The 14,647-nt window shown below is 37.6% G+C and overlaps 1 long non-coding RNA gene across 1 annotated transcript in view; it reads left to right on the plus strand.

The window, feature by feature from the left end:
* LOC306640708 overlaps positions 1–14,398 on the plus strand; it is a 35,551-nt gene extending 21,153 nt beyond the window's left edge. Inside the window, exon 3 of the long non-coding RNA XR_013757866.1 lies at positions 13,382–14,398. This is a non-coding gene — a long non-coding RNA (uncharacterized lncRNA). The remainder of the gene's footprint in view (positions 1–13,381) is intronic.
* The last annotated feature ends 249 nt before the right edge of the window (positions 14,399–14,647 follow it).

Here is a 14,647-nt window from a genome sequence, read left to right on the forward strand (position 1 = left end):
GAGAGGCACAGCATCTCCTGAAGGTGGAGTGGAAAGAGTCATAGCTTCACCTCCAAAGGGCCACTACTTAGTCTTCTTGGATCCTATTAGGGATAGGATCTTGGAAGAATTTGGACACCAATTCTTATACTGATGGAGTCAATAAAGTAGGAAACCACTTTGGTGGTTTTCGTTGCTGCCCAAATATACCCTTTCTTGTTTATCCAGATTATATTGTATATGTATTCATATTGTAAATGTATACATATACTATCATCTTGTTTTATCCAGATTATAATCGTACATGTATTCATATTTGCTGTCATGGAGTATGGCTCTTATACCCCTTTTTTGTTTGATATGTATTATCATCTTAATTTAATAGTTTGAACTTTTCCATATTTTGATAGTTGATAGGTTGCCATTTTGGTGGGTGGAATGCATTAATTTCTTTAATATCTCTCCAAGTTTTACTTTTAAATTAACCAGAGTTGTTCTGGACAAAACCAGTCTAGAAATATTCATTGTATATCTCTCTTTGATGCCCAGTAGAGTGCATTGTAGATATTCCTTGCTATTTATGATTTCAGATGAAAACTCTTATGTGAATACCGACCAGGTAGATGTACTTCATTGCATTCCTTATTCCCATTATTGAAGTTATGATTCCAAGCAGAATCATTGGAGAGCATGATCTTATTCTTCCAAAATTCCATTCATTTCTCTTTTTTTTAATTAATTTTTTTAATTCTTTTTTTTTTTCCATTTTTTTTATTAAAAATCATAAATTTAAATAAGGCAATGTTGTTTGATTCATTCTGTTATTTTTTTCCCTTCCCCCCCACCACTCCCACCCCTCTTTTCCCTCTCTACAGTCCTTCTTCCCTCCATTCTTACCACTCTCCTTATCCCTAACCCACTAAACCTAACCCTAGCCTAATGCTAACACCTCCTACCCCCCATTATATGTCCTCATCCGCTTATTCAGCGAGATCATTCGTCCTTTAGTTTTTTGAGATTGGCTTATCTCACTTAGCATGATATCCTCCAATTTCATCCCATTTGCCTGCAATGCATAATTTTATCATTCTTCATGGCGGAGTAGTAATATTCCATTGTATAATATGCTCTTTTAAACCACATCAAGTATTAAATAGGTAGGGATTTTCAGTAGATATTATCCACTATTATCCTTGTCTTTCTTATATCTGTATCTACTCCTTCAGCCCAAATTTAAGCATGAAATTATAGTTGATAATAATTACTCAAATAATTACACCTTCTTAAGTAATCATACAGTAACCTTGTATATAAAGTTGCAAATCCTTGTGTATAAAATATGAGACTTCAGGGACTTGGGTTTCAGGGATATTGAGATAAACATATTGAGATCACCCCAGGAGGAGAAATGACTGTGATTGATTCCTGCAGTCCTTCCATTCACTAGGTGAAACAAGACGTTTCCAAACATGAATGTATATGAGTACGTAAGGGGAAACTGCCAGGGAGGGGAATTTTCTGAATGAATTTAGCTTTCAGCATCCAAATTTTATAGCTCTCTCTTTTTTTTAATCAGCTGACACTGAAGTAACAAATACCATAGACTAGGTGGCTTAAATAATAGGCATTTATTTTTTTTCTGGAGACTGGAAGTTGAAGATCCAGATGTCATTGTGGTAGTTTTCCGGTGAGCTCTCTCTTCCTGGCTTGTAGATAGCTGCCTTCTCACTGTGTCCTTACATGAGGAGAGAGGGGGAGGAGTGGGAGAGCAGGGAGAGAGAGAAAGAGATCAGCCTGTCTGGTGTCACTTCTTAAAAGGTCACTAATTCCATGATGTGGACCTCATCACTATTATCTCACCTAAACCTACTTATCATGCAAAGGTCTCGTTCTAAATATCATCAAACTGGGGTTTAGGGCTTCAATATATGAATTTTAGAAGGACATAATTTAGTCCATAGTATCTCTTTGTAATTAAAAGCTCAAAAACATTTACTAAATATTTATTGGGAGCCCTGGACTATGCTGGTATGGGAATGTTATAAATAAGGAAGATTACACAGATAAGAACTTGATTTTAATAAGTTTATATAGTAAGTTTTGCTAGTACATTTTCTTAGTGAGAAATCACAGTGCAGAGACATAATTCCATATCTAGAATTTTTAAAATGCTTTTTTGATGTTGGCCATTGAGGAGGATAAGGTTTGAGGTTCAGGTGTACAAGAAGAGATTGTAGTAAGCAGAACAATTCTTCCTTGAAGACACTCCCATTAAGAGGGTCTAGAATGATCAGAACATAGACCAGATGAGTCTAGAGAGATCTATCAATATTCCATTTCTTCTGGGTCCTTACAGTGTTTATGTAGCTATATGAACCTCAGATAGAATGCTTATAACTTGAACTCGTATGTTTTTGTTTCAGTTCATATGGGACCACCATTTTTTCTGAAACAATACATAATTGTTTAAGTGAAGAATAAAGGAACAACCATAGAGTGAGAAAACCCTAGTTGTTTCATGCCTACAATGTGGAAGGCATTTTCTACATTAGACTTGACTTAATTCTTAACAATTCCTACAACATACCTATTTTTATTCCTGTTTTACACACATGCACATGTAGACTTAAGGAAATTAAGTAACTTGATTTAACTTTGCTTAAAAAGCATTTCCACTAGTAAAATAGAAGTTTAGTCAATCCATTTTTGACTCTGAAACTTGCAATCTTCTGTCATATCTCACTGTTCTCCTGTGTTCAGTAATTGAATGTCTGTCTTATCCTGCATGCTTTCTTCTTAACTTCTTCTGTATCTTAGCATTTTCTGTATCTCTACCATTCCTCAGACTCCCCATCAGCATATTTAAGTAAGTTGAAAAGGATAAAAAACTCATCCCTCTATTGTTCTACCAATTGACCTAACACAATTTCCTGCAATAGGGATAAAAATGCTATTTGATCTAATGTATTTCTTGAAGAATTATATTCTACAAGAAATGTAATAGGTATTGTATGGAGATAAGACTCTATAGCCCAGTAGATTTGGGAAATCCTGATTTAAGCATAGTTAAACAGATTTGTACCTTGTAAGATTTTCTCTATCTTAAAAATGCTAATATGCAGTGTAGAATTTTCAAGAGAACAAATTGAATTGCTGTGTTTCCCCAAGTTATTTGACAACAATACTCTATTCTTACTGAGTAACTATCAGGTCTTAGGGAACCCAGAATTCTCTGGAGTATATTTTGAAGCACTGGCTTCTGGTAATTAATGACACCTATTTCATATAGTGGTTTTCCAAGATCACTGTGAAAATACATTTATCTCATGAGTTAAACTTAGGAGCCCAGTATGCCATGTGGCTGAGCTGTTCCTTTCATTTTCAAATGGTCTTTACCAATTTATAGAAAATGGCAAACAAACCACATAAATATGTGCACAAAATTCCGTTCATCTGTGTAGTTCAGAGCAAGGTGATTTAAGATTAATTGCTATGATGGAGTGTTAGTGAGGGTTAGGGTGTGGGAGTGGGTGGGTGGCATTCATTTTGAGCTACCATTATGAAAGTAGAGCTTGCTTGATTTTACTATTAGCACAATATGTGCCTTTGTAAACAGGACACAATCTGGAACCTGATTCTTATATTAAACACCCTTTCAGTAGTCCATTTTTAGAATTTTTTTGTGTGCTTAATTTCCCCATGCTGGCTTAATTTGTGTCCACAGAAGGCAGTTCTTTTGAATCCAGGGGCATTATGGGCAAGTAATACATGGATTGGTGGTGTTGGGGAGAGAGAAAAACTAATTGCTACAGATCACTCTCTCCAGCTCCCAACCATCTGGAGGATGCCATATGGAAGAGGGAGAGTTCAGAGAAGACCAGCACTAAAACCATCAGCACTCATTTTAGCCTCCATTGGGCTAGTTTTTATCATAAAGAGCTGACTACAGATGTGTTCATTCTGGCTTTGGGGGTAACATGGGACTAGGTTAAAATAATGGGTCCGCCATTTATGAGCTGCATGTCTAACTTCAAATTATGTAATTTTCTTGAACCTTATACTAATGATTAGTAACATGAGCATAATACTCATTCAATGGAGTTATTGTTATTAATGGAAATAATATATGGAAAGCACCGAGATTGTGTCTTGTTCTCATTGACAAATAATGAGTGCTGCTGTCCTTTCCATCCCAGGCTTTGGACAGGGTTTGAGTAGGATTTGATTGGTGGGGCAAGAAGGAGGCTCATAGGGGGAACATATGCTGGTGATTTTCTCTATTTGATTTTGTTTTATGTTAAGAAGACTAGTCAGTTTTATATTCTAGAAAAGAGATGGCAAACACATTTGATTTCTAGAGGACTCTCCATTTATCATTCATCCTCTCCCTTTTGCAGACTTTTTTCACTCTTTCTTGAATTTCTTCCCTTGGCTTCTCCATGGCTCTACCATCTTAGTTTTGCCTGATCGTGTGACTGCGTCACTTCTTCCAACATTTGAAAAATTTGTGTTGTGGTTATCCATCTTTGCATAACAAACCACCCCCAAACTTCTTGGCTTAAAACAATGACAATCATTTTATTTTTATCCTTCATGGTTCTGGAGGTTGACTGGCTCAGTGTAGTGTTTCTCCCTTAAATTCTCTGCTGCCGTTGGAATCAGGAATGTTGGGCTGGAGTCATCTAAAGGCTTACTCATTCATGTCTGGCTCCTGGGGAGAGGGAGGAGATGTGAATAGATGGGGACAGCTGAAGCTGGAATATCTTTCTCTGACTGTAGTCTCCTCATAGATTTTTTTTTTTTTTTTAGTACTTTGGCTTTGAGATAGTTATGCTTCTTGTATGTTGGCTCAGACCTTCAAAGGGAAGGAGTGGGGAGAGAGAACTAACCTTTCATGACCTCAGAAGTCATGCATTGTCATTTATGAAACATTTTATTCATCAGATTCAAGGGTGGAGAAATAGGCTCTTGCTGGGAATGAGACAAGATTCTGCAACAGCATTTGGGAACAAATATTTTCGAGTTTGCACTTGGTCTGTAACCCACAAGGCCACAGGGGAGGAGCTACAGAGACTTCACAACACATATCCCTTCTACAAGCAAAATAGACTCTGCCTCCTAGTCTCCTAAGACCCCCTTTCTTGTTCCATTGTGGCATTGAGATTATATGCTCAAGGATCAGATCTCCGCATGTAAGACAGGTTCAGGGTAGATAAGGCATCTCCGTGTGGTTCTTGTGTATAGCTTCTTTGAGTAACTTTCCTCTTAATCTAAGATATTTAAACTAAAGTGACTTGCCATCTACCTCTGTCCCATAGCCAGCATACAATGATGGAGCAGGCATGGTAGACATTCCCATTGAAAAGGGGGGACACTGGAAGCACAGTAGTCACTGCTTCTTAGCTGGGCTTATATTATTGATTCCTTGGTTAACATCCACTTGTACTCTCTGAGAAGGATTTCTCCACAGCTTGTGTCTTTGCTGTTTTCCTGTGTTTGCAGCTCAGTAGTTTTACTTAATTTCTGCTTGTAGAAGTTCAAGAATCCCAACAGCCTCTTTCATTTGGTACTGTTTGTCCCTTTCAGCCTAAACTGATCTCTCATTCCTTTCAAAATTCTGTTTTTTTTTTTTTTTTTTTTTTTTTTAATGTGTCATTTATAATCTTTTCTGTTAGATAAAAGCCACCACCACAGATCTCATCAGGGTAATCCTAGTGTTCCTTTGGACTTCCTGTGTGACTATTGTGGACAATGTACTCCAGGGTTTTAGAAACCCTTCATATGAAAGGATCATTGAGACTTGACATTCTCAGCAGATCTTTTTTCTGGTTGAGGACCTTAAATTTTCTTAACAAAAGTTTTACTGTCATACTCTTAACTTTATACCATATTTTCTTTATCTGTGCTGGGCTCTTTTTCTGAAGTCATTTCTTTATTTTAGGATTATGTTTCCTCCAGAGAGACTCTGAATGAAAATGTTTTATTTATCTAGCAAGCCCAACCTCCTTTATAGTTAACAACTTTTTTATTTAAGTTATCTCTTTCTTCTTACTCTTTACTATAGGCAAGTAGAAGAAAGTGAACAGCAATTTCAATGCTCTATCTGGAAATCTTAGATATTCTAGTGCATTAGGTTTATTTCCCATTTTCTACATTATAGTGGGCAATGGTGTTGCTAAACTTTCCAAAACTGGCTTTCATCTAGTAAGACTTCCATCTCGGTGACTCTGGAAGTCAATGATATGCACATATCTCAAGGTTGTGACTTGTTCTTGGAAATCACCCAGTCTTATGCATTTTATTTCTTAAGGTAGTCACAAAGTCAGTGAGATGGAGACACAGATTCCACCTCTTGATGGGAAAAGTGTCAAGGATCTCGGGAAGTTTATAGGAATGAAAATATTGTCATGCAAAATGAGTTGTAACATTTTGAATACAGGTATTTCCAATGCTTCCTGTTCTTCTCCCACTCACTTTTCCTATAATACTTGTTCCTTGGTAATTTCATCTGTATTTATGACTTCATCCAATATAGTATATGTTTCTGTCAGCTTTTTTGCTGCTGTGACTAAAGGATCTGACCAGCACAATTGTAGTGGAGGAAAAATTTATTTGAAGGCTCTTGCTTCTATGGTCTTAGTCCATAGAAGGCTGGCTCCATTCTTTGGGGCTCAAGGTGAGGTTGAACTTCATGGCAGGAGAGTATGGTGGAGGAAAGCAGCTCACATCATGATCAGAAAGCAGAGAGCACAGCAGAAAGATTTGGAAAATGTGAACTGGACAGGCCCAAGTAAAACTGGGGCTTAGGAAACCGCAGTTGCTAAAGACATTATGGCTAAATGCTAAAGACTTTGGCTAGAAGTAATAAGAAAGATGGCTCGAGGGCATCTGAGGAGCTGGCAAGACCACACCCATCTCAAGCTCAAGGGAGTAAAAGTGAAATTCTCTTGAGAAGAGACCAGTGGGTCACCCTTCTTGCACAAATGGGCCTAGAAAGTTTTTTCAACATGCTCAGTCACCCAGACCCTCAGAGGCTGTTGCAGCAAGGGTCCCTGGAGGCTTGGCTACTGCTCAAGATGGCGGCAGATCTTGGAATCAACCATGTGGTGCTGATTCTACAGGAATACAGGATGCTGGAGTTTGGGGTTCATGGAGACTTCCACCAAGATTTCCAAAGAAGGCCTTGGAAGCCAGGCAAGGTGCAGAAGGGTGGGAGTCCCTGTGGCAATTCTGAGAAGGCAAAGTGTGGAAATTTGAGGAGGAAGCTGAAGCTGTGGTTTAGATCCTAGAGATTAATAAATGCCAGTAATGTGAAATTTCGACCTAGGAAAGCTGTAGGAATCCAGCAGAGACGTGCCAATAGGAAGGGCACTTGGGCTGCAACCAACAAGGCCACAGGGGCGGAGATAAATAGCCCTTTGGACAGAACATCACAATGCCGTGTTCCCCAGATGCCAGAAGTGGAGCTATAGGACTTGTTTGCACAGCTGGATTTTGATCTTGCTTTGGTCCTGTCTCTTCTTTCTATGGCCCTAATTTTGTGAATGGAAATGTTTACTCTGTACCTTTGTATATTGGATACTTTCAAATTGCTTTTAATTTTATAGGAGCTCACAATGCGAGAATGCCTTGAGCTTCAGAGACTGAAGCTATGGGAAGACTATGGGAACTCTTGGAAATGGACAAAATGTATTTTGCATTGTGAGATGAGTGTGAGCTTTAGGGGGCCAGGGTCGGAATGTTATGGTTTGAATGTGACGTGTCCCCCAAAAGCTCATGTGTGAAACAATGCAAGAAGTTTTGGAGGAGAATTGATTGAATTATAGCCTTAACCCAATCAGCGGATTAATTCCCTGATAGGGATTAATTGAGTGGTAGGGTGTGACTGGAGGAAGTGATTCATTGGGGGTGTGGCTATGGGGTATTTATTTGTATCTGGTGAGTGGAGTCTCTCGCTGCTTCTTGATCATGATGTGAGCTGCTTCCCTCTGCCATACTCTCCTGCCATGAAGTTCAACCTCTCCTTGAGCCCCAAGAAATGGAGCCAGCCTTCTATAGCCTAAGACCTCTAAAACCATGAGCCATCAAATAAACTTTTCCTGTTCTATAATTGTGCAGATCAGATCCTTCAGTCACAGAAGTGTAAAAACTGACTAAAACGGTGCGTATGTGACTTTCTAAAATGATCATTACCATCATTGTCATCATCATTACCAAAAAACCAACACATTTTGAACACATACAGTGATCTAGGCACTGATCAGAGTTTTACAGTGTAGACTACAAAACTTGACACCATTGTTTCTATTTTATAGAGGAGAGCTAGAAGTTTACTGCAGCTACACAACTATTTGTAACCTGGTTTTCAATGTCAGATCCTTCATTTCCAAAGTCTATACACACTTAACCACTAAATGAAGTTATCTCCTAGGTTTATATCTCTGATTCTGAGTTTTTCCCAAGGTTATACACTGCCTACTGGATAATGCTTTCTTTTAGTGAGCTGAGACTAAAGATGGTGACATCACTTACCTAGAACTGTAGACTTCACACAGGCAGGGTTAGACCCTGATCACTAAGCAGAGCATACTCTGTGTGTGTGTGTGTGTGTGTGTGTGTGTGTATGTGTGTGTGTTATGCTGGAGATTGAACCCAAGCCTTGCCTATGCTGAGTATGTGCTGTACCATTCAGCTATACTCCCAACACAAGCAGACTGTGTTTTGCAAACCAGTGTAGTAGGTTCCTATGTCTTATAAGACAGAGACTTTCCAGGACACACTGTGGAAAATGATTGTCATTAAGCATTTGTCTAGGAGACTTTTGAGTAGGCAAGTAAGTCAGGACCTGGGCAAAACATCATTTTTGTTTACAATAAGCAGCCCAAGCATCTCAATTTAAATGCCCTGGTATAGAGTAGATATAATTGTATTTCTCATCATTCCATCAATGTCACAAATATATTACTTTGTCCGTATGTAAATTCCCCAAATTTTACCACAAAAATGGAGAAGTGCCTTAAAAATGATGTATATAAAAACAATTTAGATGTTTTAGCTAAGACTTCAGTATGAAACTAGAAGTGGCCTGTAACTATTTTTTTAATGTTGAGGCGAAAATAGGTTACCTGAGAAGAGTCTCTAATGAGGGAGTTGAGTTTCCGGCTGTTGTATGCATCTATAAACAGTACTGTGGTAGACATTGTGTGCTGATCAGGGCACTCTCTTGGAGGTCATTGTTAGGGTCAAATCTCTTTTCCCCAGATCTTTAGTAGCTTTGCTAGTGAAGTCACTCAGAACTAGGTCAAGTTAATCACACATTGAAAAAAAAAAATAGGGCAATTTATCCAGAAGAAGCTGGAATATGTGTATTACTTTTCATTGCTACTATAACAAATCACCATGTGCTTCATGGGTTAAAACAATACCAACATATTATCTTACATTGTATAAGTCAGAAGTACAACATGGATCTCACTGGTTGAAATCGAGGTGTCAACAGGGAAACATTTCAGTCCAGATGCTCTAGGGGAGACGCTGTTCCCTTGTTTTTCCCAGATTCTAAATGCTACCCACAATTCCAGATTTGTGCTGCCCCTTTCCCCTTTCATCTTCAGTACAAGTAATGGTGGGTCAGTTCCTTCTCATGTAACATTTCACTGACAGGAAATTCTTCTGCAGTTTTCCAACTTTAAGGATTTACTGGACTCACCCAAATAATCCAGAATAATCTTCCTATATCATAAGGTCAGCTGATTAGCAACCTTAATTCCCTCTGCAATGTCAATTGCCATGTAATCTAACATATTTTTAGTTTCTATGGATTAGGAAGTAGACATATTTGGGGGTCATTATTTTGCCTATCATGATATAGAAAGAGGCATACACACATATACACACACACATAATACACCTATGTACAATATAGAAGGGTAGAACAATATTGGTCTTACACATTTGAATGGCAGTTCTTTTGGGTGTCCTCAATGAGCAAAAATAGGGTCAATGATTAGAAGCATTAGGGAGAAATGATTATGTACTTAAGGTTTCTATTTCCTTGTATCATGTCAGACACTTCCTTTAAGTTTTCATTAGCCATTTTGTAGGAAGCTATTATCCTTGTCTTTAAGAAGAGATAAGGAAAATTGATAATTATGGGGTTGATTAAAATGCCCTCTACGAAGTGGTAGAATTGGGATATGAATCTAGGAATGACTGTGTCCCCATCTCTGAAATTTATTCAATTTATTTGGGGAAAGCTCCTCCTGCTAAATTTTGACTCAGCATATGGATGGTGAGCTGAAATAAGCATAAGCTTTGAAGTCCCTGTCATGGAAGGTTCATTCAGAGATGAGATGCTGTCATTGAAGGCCGTAAGTGTTGGATGGGGTGAGAGGTAATGAAGAGTTAAAAAAATCAAATCTCTGTCCTAGCATGAAATTGTTCTTGAGGTTTTCTAATGTCGCAGCCTCCCCCACCTTATCTACATTTAGTTAACCATGGTCAATTGTGGCCTGATAATATTACATGGAAAAGTCTCAAAAGAAACAATTCAGAAGAAATTGCATGTCATTCTGAGTAGCATGAGGTGTCTTGCACTGTCTAGCTCCATCCAGTGCAGGGCATGAATCATCTTATTTGTCTAGCATGCCTATGCTTTATTTGCTGCCTACCTGTTATTCAGCTGGCAGCCCTCTGGGTTATTAGATCAACTTTCATGCATCACAATGCTTGTGTTCAAATAACCCTTATTTTAGTTAATAATGGGCCCAAGGTGCAAGAATAGTGATGTAGGCAATTTAGACATGACAAAGAGAAGCTTTGAGGTGATTTCTTTAAGTGGAAAATATTCTTGACTTAATAATGAAACAAAAAAATGTATTCTGATGGTTGCTAAGATCTTCAAAAAGAACAAATCTATCTTTTACATTGTGAAAAGGGAAAAAAATTCAAACTGGCTTTGCTGCTGCTGTTTATCAGCTGCAAAAGTTAAAGCCACAGTGTGAGAAAAGTGCTCAGATAAGATGGAAAAGGCATTAAATTTGTGTATGTATGTACACAAATTTGTGTATATAGAAATGTGTACTCTCCATGGTTTCAGGCACCCACGGATGGAGAAGCTTGGAATATCTTCTTTGGATAGAAGCAGAATTACTGTGATTTTCCCAGGTGTGCCTAGCCTTCCAAACTCTTCCATATCTAGTTTGCATAAAAGATCTGCGATCTTAGTTGAAGATGACTTGAGTGTAAATAAATCCTAACTTTCCTACCTACTGACCCTCAAGCCATTGGGTTATTATTTTTTCTCTCTTAACTTTGAAATTCTCATCTATGAAAGGGTAAGAATAGTGGTAGTAATACAACTTTTTCAGGGTGAAATGAAGACTAAATGAACTAGTAAGGTAAAGCACTTATCACAGTATTTGGCTCACAACAGACATGTAATTAATTTTTTCATTTCTCCTTTTTAGGTTGGTAGTAATTCATAACTTCTAAAGCACATCTCCAACCAGTTCCCTAAACATAACCTTCAGTGCCTCACCCACATTTATAGAATGTAAAGGAAGAAGCCTTAGCCTGGTTTCCAGTGTCTTCTAGATGTCCCCTTTGCTTCCAGAACAGTACAATTGAGACTTTCTCTTCTCTTTGTATCTGAACACGTGATGTCACTAATATTCCTGTTCAGTGTTCTTACATTGCTTTTCACTCATTATAGAATACTCTAGTTAAAATTTCCAAAATGAAACCATTCTTTTTTTTAATTGTAAACAAATGGGATACATGTTGTTTCTCTGTTTGTACCCGGAGTCAAAGCATACCATTTGTGTAATCATAAATTTACATAGGGTAATGTTGTTTGATTCATTCTGTTATTTTTTCCCCTTCTCCCCACCCTTCCCACCCCTCTTTTCCCTCTATACAGTCCTTCCTTCCTCCATTCTTACCACCCTCCTTAACCCTAACCCTAACCCTAACCCTAACCCTAACGCTAACCCCTCCCCCCCCCCATTATATGTCCTCATCCGCTTATCAGCAAGATCATTCGTCCTTTAGTTTTTTGAGATTGGCTTATCTCACTTAGCATGATATTCTCCAATTTCATCCATTTGCCTGCAAATGCCATAATTTTATCATTCTTTATGATGGAGTAATATTCCATTGTATATATATGCCACAGTTTCTTTATCCATTCCTCAATTGAAGGGCATCTAGGTTGGTTCCACAATCTGGCTATTCTGAATTGAGCAGCTATGAACATTGTTGTGGCTGTATCTCTGTAGTATGCTGATTTTAAGTCCTTTGGGTATAGGCCAAGGAGTGGGATAGCTGGGTCAAATGGTGGTTCCCAAAATGAAACCATTATTTATGAACAAGTACAAAGACTGCCTTCTCTGTGAACTTTCTTTTAAGAGGTGGTTTCAAGGCTGGGGATATAGCTCAGTTTGTAGAGTGCCTGCCTCACAAGCATAATGTCCTGGGTTCAATCCCTAGCACTGCGGGAAAAAAAAAAAAAAAAAAAGGTGATTTCCTTCCTTCCCCTATTATAAAATTATTAAATATATGTGATGAGATTTTATTGATTTGTATTTACATATAACAGAGTACATGTGTTTGCTTCACATTCCCTTCTTATACATCATTTAGAATAGAGTAATAGGTCAGTTATTGTTTTTTCCTTAATATGCTTTATGTGTGCAGCACAATAGCTCTAATAAAATATCTACCAAAAATGTTTAATGAATGCATGGAAAAAATGAAAATCACTCATGCTTAAAGTGAATTCTTAATTGTTTTGTATGACTTTCTGCACTTAAATCAATAATAACATAATGAGAATAATAATTATAACGAAAACAATATAACCATACCTATCTCATAAAGTTGTACCAATTTAATAAAAGAAAGAACAGTGGCAAAAAAATAAATTGATGTTGGGAATTTGTAATCACCTCATAGTGTTTACCTTCATCCTTAAAATCACTGAAAATAGGCTATGAAAACTAAATAAGATGTCATAAATTTATTATTCAAACAGCTTTAAGACACTTAGCACCTTGAGCTATAAGTACAACTTGATTTACAATCACTATTCCCATACAGAAATGCTTGAGCCATGGCTAAAGAGATGTACAAATTTGGTCATTGGTGCTTTTCTTTTCTTGGAAGAGAACTGGTTGAGTAGTACTAAATAACAGTACTAACGTTACTAAATATCATAGAATATTTGGGAGGAGGAGATGCAGAGATATCAGGAGAATTAGGTACTATCCAATGGCAGAGGGTATTTTATTTGTTGTTCTCAGGAAGCTAGATATTCAAGATATTTCTTACTGCTTCAATATGAACAACTCACTTTTATTTTTTTTTTATTTTATTATTATTTTTTTATTTTTTATTTTTTTAGCCAACTTTTTCACGGCTGTGACCAAAAATCCTGACAAGAACAATTTTAAGGAGGAAAAGTTTATTTTGGGGCATCTGGTTTCAGAGGTCTCAGTCCATAGATGGCTGATTCTATTCCTCAGTGCCTGAGATGAGGAAGAACATCATGATGGAAGTGTGTGGTGGAGGAAAGCAGCTGGGAACCCGGTACCAGGAAGCAGAAAGAGAGCTTCCCCTCAACAAGAACAAAATATATACCCCAAAGGCACGCACCCCAGGACCCACCTCCTCCAGCCACACCTTACCTGTCTACAGTTACTATCCAATTAATCTCTGTCAGTGGATTAATACACAGATTAGGTTAAGAATTTTCATAACCCAGTAATTTCACCTCTCAGCTTTCTTACTCTCTCACATGAGCTTTTAGGGGACAGCTCACATCTAAACCATAACAAGTAGATTTACATATTAGTGTTCTATTCCAGATTTTCTTTGGCAAACAATATTTTGCTATTCTAAAAAAAGAAAAATCACCAACAATACTTATCCTTTTCCTTTAAAGATAAAGAAACTGAGACTCATAAGTTGTACATACTCAATGGCACATATGTAACAAGAGGTAGAGATAGTTTGATCATTACAACTCAGACAATTCTGGTTCTTTCTGTGGCAGCTCAGATTCTCCTGGCTCCACAAAATCAGAACTCCAGAAGAAGAATACCTACCACCTGCATCTACATCTCTTTACTGCGAACTTCCAGTCAGGGAGGCTGCTGAAGGATAACACCCCTATGAGCATGCTTCAGTGGATGAGAGACAGGAGTTGGTGTTTAAATATCCCATGTCCCTTGCACCAAATGTAGGAAAGCTCTGAAGTGTGGGGTCTATCCTGCTTTCCTAGCATTGTCCCTGTGTGATTAAGCTATGGTTATACAAAGTGGTAATTTATTTGATAATTTACTGCTCTTTGATTACCTTTCTTTTCTTATTCCCCTTGTGGGGTTTCCTTGTGATCATAGCACCAATAAACTATTTTTACTGGGATACTTATCTCAGGATCTGTTTTTTTTTTTTTTTTTTTTTTTTTTTTTTTTTTTTTTTTTTTTTTTTTTTGTGGAACTCAGATTAACTCCTAACTCACTCACCATGTAGTTCTGCTTTGAGTTAACTGTTAACAGGTGGGTAGATTAAAACAAAGGCGAAGAGTAAGTAAAGGATGAGATTAAAACAAAGGCGAAGAGTAAGTAAAGGATGAGGTGAAAGATGCAACATGCACATAAGGTCCTTC

This window comes from Sciurus vulgaris, assembly GCF_902686455.1.
Source record: "Sciurus vulgaris genome assembly, chromosome: 11".
NCBI classification, from domain to species: domain Eukaryota; kingdom Metazoa; phylum Chordata; class Mammalia; order Rodentia; family Sciuridae; genus Sciurus; species Sciurus vulgaris.